A 17,811-nucleotide genomic window follows, 5' to 3' on the forward strand; every position below is an offset into this window, starting at 1 on the left:
CACTGCAAGACAGACACTGAGGGGCTGGAGCGTGTCCAGAGACGAGCAACGGAGCTGGGGAAGGGGCTGGGGCACAAGTCCTGTGAGGAGCAGCTGAGGGAACGGGGGGTGTTCAGCCGGGAGAGGAGGGGGCTCAGGGGGGACCTTATCGCTCCCTGCAACGACCTGACAGGGGCTGTGGGCAGTGAGGGGTCGGTCTCTTCTCCCAGGCAACAGGACAAGAGGAAATGGCGTTAAAACACACCACAGGAGGTTTAGATTGAATGTTAAGAAAATTTTCTTTACTGAAAGGATTGTCAAGCACTGGAACAGGCTGCCCAGGGAAGTGGTTGAGCCACCATCCATGGAGGTGTTTAAAAGACATGGAAATGAGGGACATGGCTTAATGGTAGACTTGGCAGTGCTGGGTTACCAGTTGGACATAATGGTCTTAAAGGTCTTTTCCAACCTGAACAATTCTGTTACTCTCTGATTCTAAATAGGGAGGGGCATGGAGAACAGCAAGAAAGGGAAAGATGCTTTTTGTTGGTTTTGGGCCAAGTGGTGGTATGAGGTCAGGCAGATGACTGACTGCATTTGCAGTGGCTGTTCCTTTTAGTTTGGAACATGGTTGTGCGTTTGTGTTGGGACCAGAAGAAAACAGGGGTAAATAAAAGGGAAAGAAGCAATATTGGACGTCCCCTGTGGAAAATGGGGGAGGGAATGTGTGAAGTCTAGAAATCAACTGAGGAGCTACTTTATTATAACAAAAAAGGTGTGGAAACAATGGAGGGAGTAAAAAGGGTGAAAACAGCAACTGCTGTGAAAGAAGAGACTGAGCGGAATATGGCCTGAATGAAACAGGGGGAAAGAAAACAGCGAAAATGTGTGAATCAGTATGGTTTTTACATTTGGTTCTGTATTTTATTGAATTTCCATGGCACCAGCTAACGGCGGACTGTTTACTCCTTTCTGTGCATTACATTGTGTGTGAATGTGTGCAAGCCCTTTGTAAACTGTTGGGTGTACAGTACACCCTGGGTTGCTTTGACCTCAGTGAACATTCACAGCATCTTGCTGTCCTTGGCAGGGCTACGGAGGGCTGGTCAGGATGCCAGGAGCTCCATCCTCTGTGCTGGGGCCAAATCCTGCTCTGGCTTATCAGGAATTTAGGGGGTAGTTCCTAAAGCCTATTGCAGACCTGCTCTTCTCTCCTAGATGCTTGCTTTCTTACACCTCCATCACATGGAACATAGTGTAAGAGGCAGGTGTGTCTGATACTGTAGCAATAATGAACAAGTTTAATCACCATCTTGAGGGTTAGATATTATTTATAGTTTATGCAGTTAGGCCTTGATGGCTGCAGAAACAGTACGTCCAGAACGAAGAAGAAAGGAACATCTTGTTCAGCTTATCAGCCATTGTCTGAGAAAAGGTGGAAGCTTTGTGGTCCTGTAGTGGGCAAGACAAAGCAGCAGCACAATTAAAGTTGTGGAGAAGGAATTAAGGACAATCATTTCTCAGACTGGAGTATGGCTACATGGGCAAATTGGCAGCAGTGATGGTACACTCTGTATTAAGAGGTCAGTACATGAAGGAAGGGTTATGTAGTTCGTGCAGTTTTGCATCGCCTGGAGGGTGGAATCACATCTGGTTTGTTTTTCTTATATTTTGCTGCAGGGATTCAAAAATTCACTGTTTTGACTAGCAGAATTTGAGTGATGAGTGATGACAAAAAAAAGCTGGTTTTCTAAACAGAAAGAAAAAATGGTTTTCTTGCATCTTTCATCTCTCATATCAGTAAAATGACCTAACCTGCTTTGCCTGAGCAAGAGTTAATTTAGCCTGGAATTTAACAGGAGGAGCTAAATTAGGAAGGAGTGGATGTAGCTCAGTATGTAGGTGGGAGGAGAAAGAGCATCACATCACCTGTCAGCTCCCACCCAAGGCATTAAAAGACTCAGAGAAACTGTTTGCAACTCATCACCTAAAGTAGTGGTTGTCAACACTTTCAACATGACTAACTCAAAACTTTCCATCAGAAAGTCCTCCTGACAGTAGGCTTCCTCCAATTAGTCGTCTTTCATGGATGTCAGCAGTAATCCATGGAAAACCCCCAAGTTCTCAGGATGCAGCTTGAAAACCACTGGTGTAAGACAACTTGATGATGCCTCTGGTGAACTCTGGTGTCTGGTGTGTATTTTATCATGTCTTTTCTTCCTTTTCTGTATCAGAAAGGGGCTTGGATCTGAGGGAAGCTGAACTCTGTATTCCCGTGTGGTCACTGCAGTCATTGTGCTGCTGGGTCAAAACCAGTGCACGTTTGTCCAGGGTCAGTGTTGGTGCAACTTCAGCATCAGCTCACGTTGTTCCCCATGTGGTGTGTTCTGATTTCTGGAGGTGTCTCAGGAGCATGGATTTTTGCCAGTCGTTCTCCACTTGGGTAGGGAGAGATGGTTTCATTTGCAGTTGTTCTTTCTGGAAAAGTGAGACACAGTTCTGGACCAGTGTCAGGCTCCCAGTCCTCTTGATTTCTGACTATTTCTGTGGCCACTACAAACTGAAAAAGGACTATCACCAAATAGACCATGGAGTTGGGGGATGTGGAGAGTAGGACAAAACGCCTTTTGGATAGTGTGTGTGCCTGATGGCCTGTTTTCACAAACTACATGAAGTCCCAAGTTGAGTTTTCCAGATAAAGGAAGCTGATAAGCCATGCCAGTGGTCTTTTGGGTCCCATGGAAAGGGTGGTGTTGCACCTGACTTGCTAACTGCAGCTTCTGCCCACGTATTTAGACTGGTATGTGAACACAGTAGCCCCAGGTATGTGATTGGTAATAACGGTACTGATTGCTTAGAATTCTTCCACACAAATCAGTGTGAATAACTCCCTGGATGTGCCTGACTTGTCTGAGATTGGTCACTCAGGAGGATCGGCAATGTGTTCTGGGAACACTGTAAAGTCTAGATCTTGATGTTTGCTTCTCTTTCCTCATGTATAATAAATCTTTGAAAAGCTGTTGAGAAGGATGTGGAATGAGACTGAAAGCCTTCCCTCTTTCAAAAGCCCCCCCTAATATATGTAAACAGCAGTAAATATTTTTTCATTGCAACCGTCACGCTTTGGTTTAAGATCCCAAAGGTGAAAGTCCACAGTAAACTTTCTGTGTTACCCAAATACTTATTTGACCTTACGAAAATCAAATAAACACACTGTATTGTGACCTTGGGGACAGGCCAGGAAAAACTCTGTAAATGGAGCAATATAATCACCTTTCATTGCAGCGCAGATGATTGAAGGAAAAACCTGGGCTGTCAGAGCAGGAAAACCCATTTAGTTTATTTACTTTCTTTCAGCTTCTAGTTTTTATCGACTGTGTTCTGGGGTTTTCTGGCTGTTATTCTTCAGCCAGGTGCTCAGAGAGCTTCCTTCTGAAAACCCCAAGCCTGCGTACAGCTAAGTGCTGTGCTGGGCAGTAGCTGGACTGCGGGCCAAATTCTTCCTCCATCATCTTGGCACAGTTTTCTCGAAGCAAGAGAAACTGTGTGTGATTAGCTAAGAAAAGAATTTGGTTCCAGACATGTCTGGCTCATGCTGTAGACATCTATTCCCTAGAAATAAACTTTATAGCTAGGTGTGTGATGGGCTGTACACACAGCTGCTTGGAGGGGAGGTAGGAGCCGAGGTGGCTCTGTGTGAGTGCTTGGGATAGCCATGACATAGAAAATCTGTTAGATAAAACGAGCACTGTCAGAAGCACAATGACATGACTGCAGCAGCACACAGCCTTTGTACCCAGCCGCCATTCAGGGGGCTGTAGAGATGTAGCACAGATGTCCTGTGTTAGGCTCAGCCTAGCTTAAACCACCCTCCTGTGGCAAATTTCCTTCTTAGTGGTACGTGTTACTGCTGATGTTTCCCGGTATAACGCAGGCTGACACTCGGAAAGGAGTTGTGGCGTGATACGCAGGCATGGCTGCCACCTCTTGCAGAATCATTTTCAAATCCAGGAGCTGGAATTACTGAAAGCAAACGGGAGATACAGCAGGAGTGGGGAGGCAGTGCCAGGGAGGCGAGCTGGGGGAGAGGTGGGAGCTGCCACTGCCAGTGCAGGCAGGCTGCTGCTAGGCTCGTCCCCACACTTAAAAAGAAGGTAAAAATAATCCTCCTGGGACTCACATGAAAAAGGAGAGGGGAATGTCTGGAGAGCTGAAGAGTCTGCGCAACATGGCCTCTTTCCCATCATCCGTCCTCCCCCTCCTCCACCCTCTCCCCGCCGTGCCCCTCACCCCAGGGGTGAGCGAAGGCCCGGCAGTTCTAGGAAGAGCTCAAGCCGAGTCAGCAGCCGCCAGTTCCTGGAACTGCAGCCTGGGCCCACGGGACGCTTCAGGGAATTCTCGCTGCCATTCCAAGGATGGCAAAGAGCTCGTCCAGTGACCTGGGGCTCCCCGGCGGCAGGGGGCAAAAGTTTGGAGTCACGCCATGGGACTGGGAAGATTACCAGAGCCACGAGGGCCTGCTCAGAGCTCTACTACAGTGAGTTGTTTGGCTCCTCGGGGGAGAGAGAGAAAGAATTTGCTACACAGGAGATACCAGTAGCGACCACAGGAATTTAGAAAAAGGATATGGAGCTAAAAGGTCAAAATTTCCCGCCATCAGTCATCATCTCCTTGGTAGGGGCTGGAGAGGCTGCCAGAAGCTCAGAGATTTCAAGACCCTGAAACCTCCCACAACCACATGACCTTGAATAAATGGAACAAGAAGCAGCAAATCAAGGTTGAGCCTGGCGTGTGCTGCTGTCCCACACTTTCTGCTTCCCAGTGCTGTGGCTCTCATCAGTCGTTTGCCTGTTCAGGTTCAGTCCCACTGCATGTTCCCTCCTTCCAAAGCAGGAGACAATGGGAGCTTTTTTCCCAAGCCCTGTAGACCTTCTAAGGAAAACAGTCAGCATGACACTGACAAATTAATGTTATTCTTACTACCCATTTACAAGATAAAATTATTTCACATGCTGCTGGCAGCCTGGGGGGAGTGAATTACTCCCAGTGCTGGACTTTAAATACGTCTGCTACATGCAGTTACTGAGTTGCTCTGGGTCGACTTCAAATTATCAGAGATTTGAGTGGAGGAAGTGTTGAAGTTGGATACTGGCTTCCAAGATACTTCTATAAGTCACTGTAGCAAAGCTGCAGGCAGCAGGTAGCGCCTGCTTTTTCTGGTTTTGTTACCAGATGTTACTGATGGAAGGGTTGCTTTTCTGGAAAAGGTGGGCTAACTACTGCGAGTTGTTCAAAGAGAGGAGGCAAGGAGTTACATTTTCTGGCTTTCTCCTGGGCCAGGCCAGATGGGTCCCTCAGGCCTTGACGTCGTCAGTGCCATGAATTTTATTGGGACTTTATCATTCTGCACACGATTTTGATTCTAGTTCTGCTTTTTTAAAAGTCCTGTGAACTCTGTTCCAACTCTGAGTTTTGCTGTTCTTTTTTGACTCCAGCTGATAACCACAGCTCTGCCACGTTGTGCTCTGGCCAGCAAAGGTGTTGTCTTCAGATGTTGTTCATTCAACGCCATCAGCTTTCCCCTAGACATCATAGCAGATTTTCTTTGCTTTTACATTTAATGCCTTTCTATGGTATCAGTCAGCCCACAGACCTCTTTCTTCCCATACGTTTATTATGATTCTGCTTCCAGTATTTGATCAGACTTTCTGATGCTGCTTTGAGCCTTTCTTCTTCTCCATTTCTTGTTTTTTTTCCTGTGTATTTTTCCACCGTGGAGAAACTTTCATAAAATGAGAGCTACCAAAATCTTTTCGGCTTGCATCTGCCCTTGGTTTGGGAAGAAGCATATGCTCATGTTTCGGGGGGAGGCAGCTGTTCTTGCTCTTCATGTAAAAGACTTTAATGGATTCCGAGGATTATGCTGCTGGAGTAGCTTTTTCATCAAAGCCATAGCAACTTCCTTGTTGCCTTTCATTTTCTTATTATATTAGATGTATTTGGGTTCTGTGAACAACTAATTAAAATGCAGAAGAGTAGCTCTTTATTAAGGTTTTATTAACATTTAATTTGCTTTTTAGTTTTTGGTAGGAGATCAAAAGGCTTAGCTCTTTCCTAGAAAGATAACCGAAGGGTTGCAGTGCTGTGCTAGGCTGATCTCCCTCTCGTAACTATGTGGAAGATGCGGGCAGAGACCCCTGCTGCCGGGGGTGCGTGGAAGAAAGGTGCAGTGGGGGCTGTGCATGGCGGCCAAACCAGAACATGGGACTTGCCCGGTGCCATGGGTAGGAGCAGCTCTGCAAGCTTCCCCCAGGGAGCGTTCTTCCTGCCCATGGTGCGGAGGGCATCCTGCACGCTTCTGGCTCACCTGGAAGCATTGAAATCCTGAATTCAGGAGAGTCCACCCTCCTTCAGCCCATCTCCCTGAACGTGATGCTTCCTCCCTGTTGAGCTTTCATACCACAAGGGTGAATGCTTAGTGAAGGGTGATTCCTTGTCATGGCTTCTTCATGGTCTCCTGAGGTTTTGCTGGTGCGTAGTCGATGCAGGCTCTGATGAATGGGAATGCACACACTTAGCAGCTGTCTTTCAAAGACTGTCCGTAGACTCTTCATCAGGAATCTTCCTTTTTCTCCTAACAGGTTCAGTTTCTTTTTAGTTACCTTTCTGTGCAAAGGCCTTTTGAGGGACTGGGAGAGCAATATATTCAGGTCCTTTGTAGGTGCTGTGCTTTAATGGAATTATTGCCAGGCCTTTTAGCGTGTCTTCGCTGTGCTTGAAAGTAGCTAGAACAGTGTAAGTAGTTTTTTCTTTCCTGTCTCAGTTTTTCCCTCCTTCACCAAATATTCTCCTCTGGGATGCAGGCACATGTTTAAAATACACAGGACTCCTGCTTGGTTTTGTGACTTGTTGCTTTGCTGCAGCAAAGAGACAGGATGGAGCTGAGGGAAGCCATGAAATTCTATACCAAGTTAATAAAAAAAAAAAAAAAAATCTGTATTGCTTCTCTCTCTTTCCATTGCTGCAACCGGCATAAGTAGGTGCAGGTGCCATATGCCATTATTCACTCAGGTATATGCAGTTTCAGCAGCTAATACTTACATGGATAGAACCTGCGTTTCAGATGTTACTTGCTGTCAAGATAGGGGGTTTTGTCATGATACAAACTTCTTGGTGCCACCACAGATCAGTGGTAGAGTAGTAGGGCAATTATCATTTTAGTTTGTGAAGTCTTGAGTGATTTTTTGATCGATCCATTGTTGCGTTTTCTATTTACTTCCATCTAGGAAAGGTAGGTTTGAAGTTTGCCCATAACTTGTTTATTACATATGTATCCAAAAGGTGAAACAACTCTCAGCTTTTCTGTCTGTTAGCTTTGAAACAAGCTGCACAGTGATTCCTCAAAGTAGCTATCAATGAGTTAACTTTTTATGAATTTGTTACCTAATCTGAAGGGTAAAGATGGTGTTCAGCTTCAGTTTCATAGGAAACCTATGGGAAACTGGTGTCCTAAAGCAAACAGATCCTACCCCTCCCTAAACATACAGATATTTTGCTGTAGAAGTTCCTTTGTCCTGTCAGAGAAACCCCTTCTCTTCCAGACAGTAACTGCATAGTTATTCTTGCCTGAGCAAGTTTCCTTGCAAGCGATGAGCAATGCCTGGGACTGAGAATCCAAGCGTGGCTGTGTCCTCTGCAATGTGGACTGGCTGTCCGCGGCACTTTGGCTAACTGAATTGTGCCACATGCTGTTTTGGCTCCTGGAGTAAAGCAGCTTTTGCCCTTCCCTCTCTTGGGTGTTCTCTGTGCCACATTGTCATGCCAAGAGTTGCGGCGGAAAATCCTGCTTGCTGGACTCCATGGAACCTGCAGACTAGCAGCAGGGGCTGGCACAGGAGGGAGTTTGGAACAGCTTGAAAAAAGTGGGAATAGTTGCAGCATAATGTTTACAGACTGTATGGTCTCTTTGTGGTGACCCAAGAAGGGTGCAGAAGACATGAGACTCCCTGTTTCGTGAGCTGTGGGTGACGTCTGTCCAATCTGAGATTAGCGCCATCATTGGAAGAGCTTTTCCCTATGAACTGGCTCTCCAGTGGGGTCTGGGGAAAACCTGTGCAGATTTCTTGCTCAGCAGTGGGTGGGAAGGTTCCAAAATTATTCACACCACCATAGGGTTCCAACATGATCTGGTGCCAATGTATTAATTCTCTCCTGATACTGTGTATCTCTCTGTATTTGTTTGCCTACTCATTTGTTACTTTATTCTCCTGTTGCTTGAGACTATCTGATAGAAGGTTGGAGGGAACAGAAGCAGGTGAAAGGTTTGGGGCAACACAATATCCTGGAGTAACACGTTAGCAGTTGTCTTCATTGGAGCTTCTCAGTCCAAAGGGGGTGTTTAAGCAGCTTGAAGGCTGTGCAAAGCATCTGTGATAACAGTAAATACCATGCAGAGGCCAAACCTGAGCTGTCACAGCCCTCACTAACCCCACAGCTGGAAATACTGGGCCTCTAAAACTGCCCAGATGCAAACAGAATGTGCTTGCCTGGTTTGCACCCTACCAGCAATGACTCATTTTGGCAGGAGGGACCTACTGGTGCTCAGCAACATAGCTCTGCTGCCTGCAGACCAGAGCAGGAGAGCACACGCAGTGCAGTGCAGTCTGCTGCCTGTGCAGCTGGATAATCTGCTGCAGTGAGGACATCTGCACTGAGCTCTCCTTGCCTGCTCCTAGGTCTTCCTGGGGAGAGCAACCACATCTGCTGCCATTTGTGGTGTTTTCTGCCTAGAAATACTAGGAATTTGTTTTCTAGCTGTGACTGCTGGAGGAATTTAAATAGAATTCATTATTCTGGCAGCTGCACAAGCCTTTGTTGAATTACGTCCCACAAATAGAAGGTATCAGGGAGACACTGAAGAAGATGTCTCAACCCTGTTCATCCTTCAACCTGATGATTATATTATCTGCCTTTCAGCTGTGCCTGGGCCCTTCACCTTGCACAGGATTGGAGACCCTCTGTTCAGATGACAGATAGGTACATTTAGAGTCAGAGTGTCCAAGACAACATAATATAAAAAAATGAGCAATAATTTTGTGTCCTGTCCAGCCTACATTTATGGATAATGTGTTTCACCTCCCTAAATTCCTTGTGAACACTTCCTGGCTTCCAGTTCCAAACTGTAGTTTGGAGGTGCTGCCTCGTAATGAATTGCTGTCTTTTTGTGGGATAGGGATGTATGGAGTGATTATTATATATCCTTTAGTGACTTGTGCATCAATATGTGGATTAAAGATTAATTCTAGTCATGATAAAATTACGCCTGTGCTGAAGTGGGCACATTTTCATAAACCCTTTAGAAAACCTCAGATGAAAAATCTGTAGGAAGCCAATTGCTATAAATAACTGTGTTATGTTGCTATATTTCTATTTATCTTGCCATTGAAGTGAGAGCTATGGTGTGTATGAGGCTTCAAAGCTTGTTTCCTATCTGCTCCATCTTTGCTTCCATACCTGTGACCTATAGCAGTGAGCAACCTATTCTCTTTTTAAAGTCTGGAGAAGTGTTTGCATACTACAAGTCATGCTGCAGAGATGCTGGAACGGGAGCTACTCTGAGCTTTTGTGTCTGTTCAGTACATGGCCACGGTGATACCAGCTTGGGTTCCAAGAGCAGCATAGCTCTGTGGGACCTGGTGTCCCCAGGCTTGTAAAACCATGGCTGGTGCGTGATGAGTGCCTTCCTGTTCAGCCCCATGTGTGCTCTGGTCCCTTCAGGAGTAGCCTTCCACTTCTGAGTGGGATGGTAAAGAGCATAGGTGGGACTGACAGGAATCATCTTGTATATCCAAGGGGTATATTCCCTCACAGTTTTTAGGTAATCAAAGTATGACTCTCCCAGCCTTGCAGTGCTCGATGTATTTGTAACGTTGGGATTAATCTCAGAACCTTGGGGCAGCAGGAAGGCAGGCTGCTTTACGAGTTACTACAGTACAGAGAGGGCAACTGGAACTCTACAAATACAGAGTGTGCTCAGTGTCCTTGGCCTTACTTTCACCACTTCAGTGTGCTAATCACTGCGAATGGGTTTGTGTAGTGAACAGCAATTCCTGTCACATGGTGAATTCTGAGTCATCTTTTGCCCCACAGCTCACACTGAAAAGTGTGTGTAAAACTGTCATTTTAGCACTTCTCCAGGCATTGATCCTGGAACTGAGACACCCCTTCAACAAAGTGTAAGGTGCAGGCCAGGTGTGGGTCTTATGTCCCTTCCAGACCCCAAGGAAAGCTCATCATTAGCTTTTTGTGCTTCCCTAAACAGTATTTCCAGCTGATCCTGTGCCTAGTGTCTTGCCCTCTGGGTTTTCTGTGTTTCGTAGAATTTGCCTGTAGAGCAAAGCAGTGGGTGTTGGTTGGTTTGCTGTTGGGTTTTTTGGTTTTTTTTTTTTTGTTTTTCTTTTTAATAAGACATGTTCAATTAGCTTCTTTAGAAAAACATCAGTCGGTGCTCTGATTGGGTGTCTGGCAGAGGAGGGACTGCTGTCAGCATGTCTGAGTTCCTGGAAGAGCTGAAGTGCAGTGAAAATGACCCCAGGGAGCAATGGGCTTTCCACAGAAACCTGACAGTCTGGAGGCGGGCTGACTGAGACTGGATGGTGTTAAGAACTCATTTAGTTTCTTTTCTGCAGCCTGACAGGGAAAAGCAAGGAGTGACAGTGCTGCACACAGCTTCAGTTGCATCCTTCAGCAGTAGGGGCTTAATGCTTCCTGCAGCATCATGCACAGTAATGGCACTGGGCCATCCTTCTGTGGTCTCTCTGTGTGCCGCAGGGCACCCTGTGGGTACTGTCAGCATCCTTCTCATTTCTGGAGACCAAAAAGTTCAGCAGATAACTTGTCTGTTCCTTGTTTAGACTATCAGTTTTTAATTCTAGGTCATATTCCCATTTGTGTGATGTTTTCCTTCACCTTTCACTATTGTACTTGCACTGTACTTGCCTCTCTGCTTCTAAAGAAACAAACATGAATTGCAAATTCCATAGCTGTGCTTTGGTCTTTTCCTTGGCTTGTACCTTTGGGCTGATCTGGTGGTACGGCCTGTTCTCATCTTTTTGTATCATTGTCATCCCACAGATGTACTGGTGTTTACAGAGTTGCTTCAAGCTTGTACCTTTTTTTTATCTGGACCAAATGCCTTTTGCCTTTTTTGAGGGTATTCAAGGAAGAAGGAAAAAATAGCACCTCAGTCCTTACAGCAGAGGCCTAAGGGAATTCACATGAAATGAAAAATCTGCCTCTGTTACAATCTGGAAATAAGATAGGAGTGGAACAGAAAGATCTGGAAGTTGCTTTCCGCCCCAGCTTGCTTGCCTTTGAATGCAGAGAGCAGTGTCCTCTGGGTGCAGCCCAAGGTGTGAGCAAGCAGAAGAAGGTGCTCCTGCTTTGGTGCTGTCAGGCTGAAGCTGCTGTATAGGAAAATGCATGTGCCTGGTTTGCATGAGAGCAGTCTCGATGGCTGCGTGTTGCACAGCAGCAAACCTTTGGAGCCTATGGCTGCAACTGCCTTGAGTTCAGGAGTTTGTCTTTATCAAGAAGTCAGAGAGAACTAAGCCAGTGAATGGATTTATAGTGTGCTTGCTGCTCTCTGTGTATTCGCAGTGTCTTCCAAGAGGTCTATTTTATGTAACGTAGTAACTCACTGAAATGATTTAATTACCTTGTGTTTGAAACTGTGACCAGAACTGTGGGGTGCTTAGGGTACCCTGGCATGCAGGGTTATACTGTCCTCCTGCAAGTTCTGCCAGGCTCTGAGCATGACAAACTGTTGCTCTGAAAAGTAACCTGCTCAGGATTTTTTCCCACTCCTGTAGTGTATGTAGGGTGAGCATCATCTCAGACTGCAGGCTCCACTGGCACCGAGATCTAAATTGTTTCCTTGCCTGCAGAGGGGGTTCTTCAAAGTTTAAGTAGAAGAAAGAGGCATGCTGCTATTGTTGTTATGCTTGGTCTATGGATGGATCCTCCTCAACCAGCAGCAAATATAATGCTGCTTCTTGGCCAAGTCAGAAACGGCCCCGCTTTCGTTTCCCACCCTCGGATGCATGAGCAGGCCAGTAATGTGAGTTTGCCCCTCCATTCCCACATCAAAGCCTTCTCTTAGGCTGTCTGCAGCCACTGCTGCATGTAGCGGGAGTGACTGCCCTTTCACACACACCTCCAGAGCCTTGAGTGGCTTACCTGGGAGCTTTACATTTACCACAATATTGGAGGAAAATTGAGTCCAAAGTATTGTGCATAGGTTACAAACTATTAGTGCACCATACGGAGGAGGCAAAAAGTACTTTTCCAAGCAGGGGAGGTTTTGAGCACAATTTAAAAATCATCTTCCCAAGCTCCTTTTGTCCACTTTGGAGACTCAAAAAAATAAGTGTACACATAACAAAAGTACTTGACATTTAACAGCACAGGGAAATTAAACTAATCAGATGTGGTGTATGAAGACAGCAGGAGGGAAATGCTCTTTTGTGGTTGGTTTCTTTCCAAGCAAATCATCTTAGTCATCTCTCTCAAGCAAACACAGGGTGGAATAGGTGTTTGTCATAAGAAGGGTGTAGCTAGATGTAATTAGTTACAGAATCCAACTTTCCATGAAAAGCTCATTAGCTGACGTGAGGAGTCAGACCTGTTCAGGTGCTCTGACGTTACATGGCTCCTGCTCGATCAGACTGAGCTTCAGAGCAACTGCGATTCATCGCCACCCGCAGCCAGCTACCCACCACGGTGATGGGGAAAGGGTGGGCTGTTCCTAGCACTCCGGCCAGCCAAGCGCTTGTGTGTGTGCAGGAGCAATAAAAATACAGGGTATGAGCTGTCAGATGAGGGGTCAAGTTGGGGTGTTTTCCGTTTGAGAGGGAGAGGACCAAGTGAAGACCTTGTATGATTAGGAGCCCAAGAGACAGCTTTACTTCTCGAGCTTGTAAAGCCAGGCTTAGAAACGTGGGTTTCTTCTCTGCGCGGGACTATGCGGTTGATTGCCCTAGGGACAAGAGAAAAGATTTAGTGAAGTCACTTGTGCTTTCCTTTGTCGTCCTACCAATCTGATGGACTTGTGTCTTCACTGGCAGCGTTGGAAAAAGGGAGCTTGGGCCACTTACAAATCATTCTCGTTCAGATTTGAGGCAGTGTTGCAGAGGGCTAGAGAAGTCACCTTTGTACAGAGTAGCTTTGGGCCCGACTTACTTTTTGTTAAGGTTACTTGTATCAGTTTGACCTCAGCAGAGGCGGCAGAGCAGAGAACCAACCCCTCTGCACGCTGGCCATAATCATTTCTCCAGAATTGTTTTTGAGGTTGTTTTTAAGTTGCGCTGCAGGAGACTCTTCAAGCTTGGGTAGAGCCGTGTTGGTTCTGGTGACTGGCTCCTTGCCCACTGTTGGAAAGGGCATTCCCGCTGTGGTGGCTCCCAGCCGGGCGCGTGGCCCGGAGCTCTGCAGGAGGATCTGGGCTTTAGGTCAGAGTGGGAAGCCTGGGGAACCTGAGTGCTGTTTGCCCCCTGCGCCCCGCACCCCAGAGACCTCCCCGGGCCACCCGCGGGCAGCCCTGGTCTCTGCGTGTAAATCCACGGACCACACAGGAAGCGTTGATGTAGTCCTCTGTCATCCCCGGGGACAAAGGAGTGATTTGAACACAACCTCTGAGACTGGGTTGTTCAAAGGATTTTCAGTAACGTGCACAGAATTAATTTTAGCTTAAGACAGCAGTAGAAACTGTCTGATAGCTGGAATAACTGGGTTTAAGTGAACACAGCGATGGTTGGTCTGTTTTGAATTCGACAGTGAAGAAATGACCTACTTTCTGCAGAGAGAGCTGTCATTTTAAAACAGATGTTAAATTGTTACTTGGTAACTGTGTAGGGCCTGAAGTACCTTTAATAGTCCCCCTTTGTCCCCACTGCTGCATGTTGTAGCTGCCTTTGTGTGCCTCAGGGTCAGGCTGGTCACCACTGATAATTCTGTATCACTCAGACATTTCCTGATTATGTGGTAGCAGATCACCAGTACAGGGAATGGAAAGGAGGAGTGACATGAAAACTCTGTCATCCAGGCACTTCCGTCAAGCGCCGTGTAGGTGTGCATTCAGTCCTTGGGTCCTCGCCCTTTCCGTTCCTGCTCCCCACTGGAGGCCATGGAGGCAACACACAAAGACCCAACATCTCCCCACCTCAGAGGAACAAAAGAGGAAACTTCCTTCATCTGCCAGTTTTCCTTATGTTCCCTGAACATGCACATTGTTCAACTGGGGAAGGAGGAGTAAAAGAAGAAGAAAAAAAGTTGCTGGGGCTCATAGATTTAAACAATCAAATTAAAAAAAAAAAACAAATCCAGAGACACGTCTATGCAGATTATTGATGTCTTTGCCATTTCACTATAATGATTCCATTGCTTTAACTATTTATAGGTTTGCTAGTGCCACCATCCTTTTCCTTGTTGCTGTTAGAAAGTATCACAGCCATGATTCCTTCAGGATAGGAGGCAATTTTAAAAGTTTGTGTCCATGGGGTAAGACTGTAGAACACATTTCATGTTGATTTTTATCAGAATCATCTCAAGCATACATACTGATCTCAAGGTTTAGAAACTGGGGCTGGGAGATGAAGCTGAAGAGAGCGTATGTGAACAATATTTGATTGCTAGTATTCTCCGCACACACACACACAGAGGGATGATTTTGGGGGTGTCTTCCACAGTTATTTGGCAGTGGTTCCAGCTGGCATGAATGCCTAATAACAGAGACAGCAAAGGGCCTGTTTTCTTCCCTTTTCCTGTGGTTGATACCATAACATATAAATCTCATTTGACTTCATCTCCCATAGCATCAAAAAGCCATCTCTACAAGGCAAAAGATACATGAAAAATCAGTGTTCCCTGGCATAATTTGAAGTGCTTCCTTCTGTAGGCTTTAATCATCAATTGCCTCCAAAACAGCACTGCTGTACTGATTATATCAGCCATAGGAGGGCTTGAGGGTAAGAGTAAAAAAATAATTCCTTTATACTTTGATTTCCTGTGATACCATCTTTTGAAATGTCCGCCTTAGCAAGCAAACATACTGGAACAGCAAGCCATGGCGAATAATTATATCTCTGTAGCTGGTCAAGGTAAACCCTGTGTGAGGAGTGTTGACCTCAGCTAGCTACGTCATCCAGTATTTGTTGGGTCGTTACATGAGATAGCTGGCTACCTAGAATCCACCAGTGTTCGTAACACATTCCCTTCTCAGTAAGTCATTTGTTTCGTCAGTGACTGCAGAGACAATTTTGAGAGCTTTCTGGTTATGCTCCAGCAAGAATTAATGATGCTAGGTATAGGGATCACTATAGGATATACAACATTTGCTGTAAGGCTTTGGGATTTTAATTCCACCGAAGCAATAGGCTGAAGAGGGATGCTGGCTGCTGCTGCTGGGGAAATGGAAAGAGATAAATAAGAAACAGCTTATTTGATAGTTACCTATTTCCCTTAACCCAGGCATCAGAAGAAAATGTTTCTTTTGTCTCACAGGAAGGATTGTCCTTGGTTTAAGAAGCTCTTTGACAGGACTATTGCTCTTCCATCAGCTAATTCCTCTTAGAAGAGCTGAGGCAAAGGAGATGATTATGAGATTAATAATAGGCCAAAAGGAAAATACAAATTAAACTGCAAAATTAACATACAAAATCCTGCTTGTTGCCTTCTGCAAATGGAGTAAGAAGCCTAAGGAAGATAATATATTTATTTTTATTGTTTATTAGTCAAGTAGGACTGGTTTGACAACATGTGGCAGGGGTGATCTGATTGTGTTATAGAATGGACCATTTTTTTCTGAACTCACCTTTCTTCCCATCCAAGACTGAGTGGAGTATTTCCCCTTCCAGTAGTTGTGATGGACCCTCCCTTCAAAACCATTTTTTCATTTAAAAATTATTTAAATGAAGAAGTAATACCAATATGATGTTCAATGCATATTTTCTGTCAAAATCTGCTGATGCACTTCTATGTTAGGAAACAGAAGCCAGCATGTGACATTTTCACTTAGTACAGAAGTCCATGTCACACTGTGACTTGACGCTAATGTGAGCTATTTGGTCTTCAGCTGCATGCCTGATTTGTACTGTTTTGTGTAATAAAGGCTCGTCTTTTCAGGTAAGACAGGCTGTGTTATACAGCCAGCCAGTAGAGAGCTAAGGGGTCTAAGAAGCACTGGCCTTCAGGTGTCGTCTTTACGCGGCACATCTGAACAAGAGGGACCTGCATACGAAGGAGTGTGTGGATCTGGCCTCCTCCCTGCCTGATACACAAACTGGCAAGGCATGGTGAAATTCTTCCCTTCACCCAGAGTCAAGCTAGAAGGTTACATGCAGCCTGGGGGTGCACAAGTATGTCAGGCAGAAAATGGTGTGGATGAAGAGAGATGGATTGAATCGAGTAACAGGCAGCCACTGAAAGCGGAAAGTGCAGCTGTTCACTTTGTAACAGAACCAGTGACTTCTGCAGCAGAACTGTTTCCCCACAACCTTAATGGCCAGCTTTCCCTCCCAGCTAGTTTTCAGTATCCTGAGGCACTGGGGTCATCGCAGCATTTGCACCTTTTTGCTTGGAAGTGCTGTTTGTGAATACCCCTGACTCAGCAGCTTGGCAGGTCACACTAACTCCGCTCCTCGCTCCTAAGGATTTGATCAGCAAGAAAAAGTTTTGCAGGCACAGGGAAGCCTTCAATCTCCTATATTCTTGGAAAGAAAAGGGTAATATGGAGTCCCCATGTTGGCCCCATAGACCATCCAGCTGACCTGCCTCACTGCAGCAGTCTTGCAGTGCTGCTTTGTACATGTTCTTTCTGAAATGTTGCCCAGTGCCTCCCAGCCACAGTGACTTTCATAGCACAGGACTGAAGGGAAGGAAATTAAAGAGGGGTGAATTGCAGAGAGTCTTAAAAGAACATAAGGAGTATTCCAAAACCAAAGGCTTAGAAGAGAGGGAGGTATTTTCAAAAAGAGTTACAGATATTTTCCCAAAAGTTCCCTGGAAATAATATTAGGTCATGTTTTAGGCTTTTCCGGATTTACATTTTAATCATAGCACCACCTTTTATTACTACTTAACACTTTTAGACAAGTGCAAACACATAGCATGTGCACTGCGCACTGTGCTTATTCACCATACCTACGGGCCTGGAGCTGGCGTTTGGAACTGCCTCTGCAGCGTTGACTGTGGCGACATGGGCATGACGGGAAGAACCATTGCCAAGTTGGGTAACTTCTGACAAGTATAAACATAGCTCTGCCTTCTGTAAACTAGATTTCAAACCATATTGCTGTTCAAGGGAAGAGACAAAACTGACAGGAAAGACTGCGCAGCCTCTCTGATCAGCTATTACATCGAGTGAGCCTATAAAGGACATGCAGCAAGGGACGGGGGGTGGGAGGACGTCCCAGGAGCTCAGCGCTGGCTCTTGCTGGCTCTCTGTCACAAGTACAACCCAGATCTGTTGTTTTTAGGAGTTGTCATCACTGAAAGTTCTCTTAGCCAACATGAAATGAGCTTGCTGAGATCAGTCCAGGTTTGTCTGCTCAGTTTTCCACGGACTAACGTTTACATCCCAAAGTAGCTTTGCAAATATCTGGCTGGCCCATTTGTAGGTGAATTCAAGTGAAGCCAGAACTTAATTGTCCAATGCATGGTGAGCTTTCCTTTTAATTTTAAAAAAAGAAATGTCCAGACTAGGGTTTATGCGTGCTGGTGGGGCAGTGTGTGAAGGAAGGTTTTTCTTGTATTAAGTAACCTGCGCTTCAGTGTTAC

General features: G+C 45.7%; 1 long non-coding RNA gene across 2 annotated transcripts in view; it reads left to right on the forward strand.

Annotated features, from left to right (window-relative positions):
* LOC129735920 (uncharacterized) overlaps positions 1-17,811 on the forward strand; it is a 43,671-nt gene that overhangs the window by 14,309 nt on the left and 11,551 nt on the right. Inside the window, exon 1 of one of the 2 annotated variants that reach the window (XR_008731914.1) lies at positions 277-4,516. The exons of the other annotated variant lie outside the window; for it this stretch is intronic. This is a non-coding gene — a long non-coding RNA (uncharacterized LOC129735920). Of the gene's footprint in view, positions 1-276; positions 4,517-17,811 lie in introns of those variants that run through there. 2 annotated transcript variants of the gene reach the window in all.

This window comes from Falco cherrug, chromosome 4, assembly GCF_023634085.1.
Source record: "Falco cherrug isolate bFalChe1 chromosome 4, bFalChe1.pri, whole genome shotgun sequence".
NCBI lineage: Eukaryota > Metazoa > Chordata > Aves > Falconiformes > Falconidae > Falco > Falco cherrug.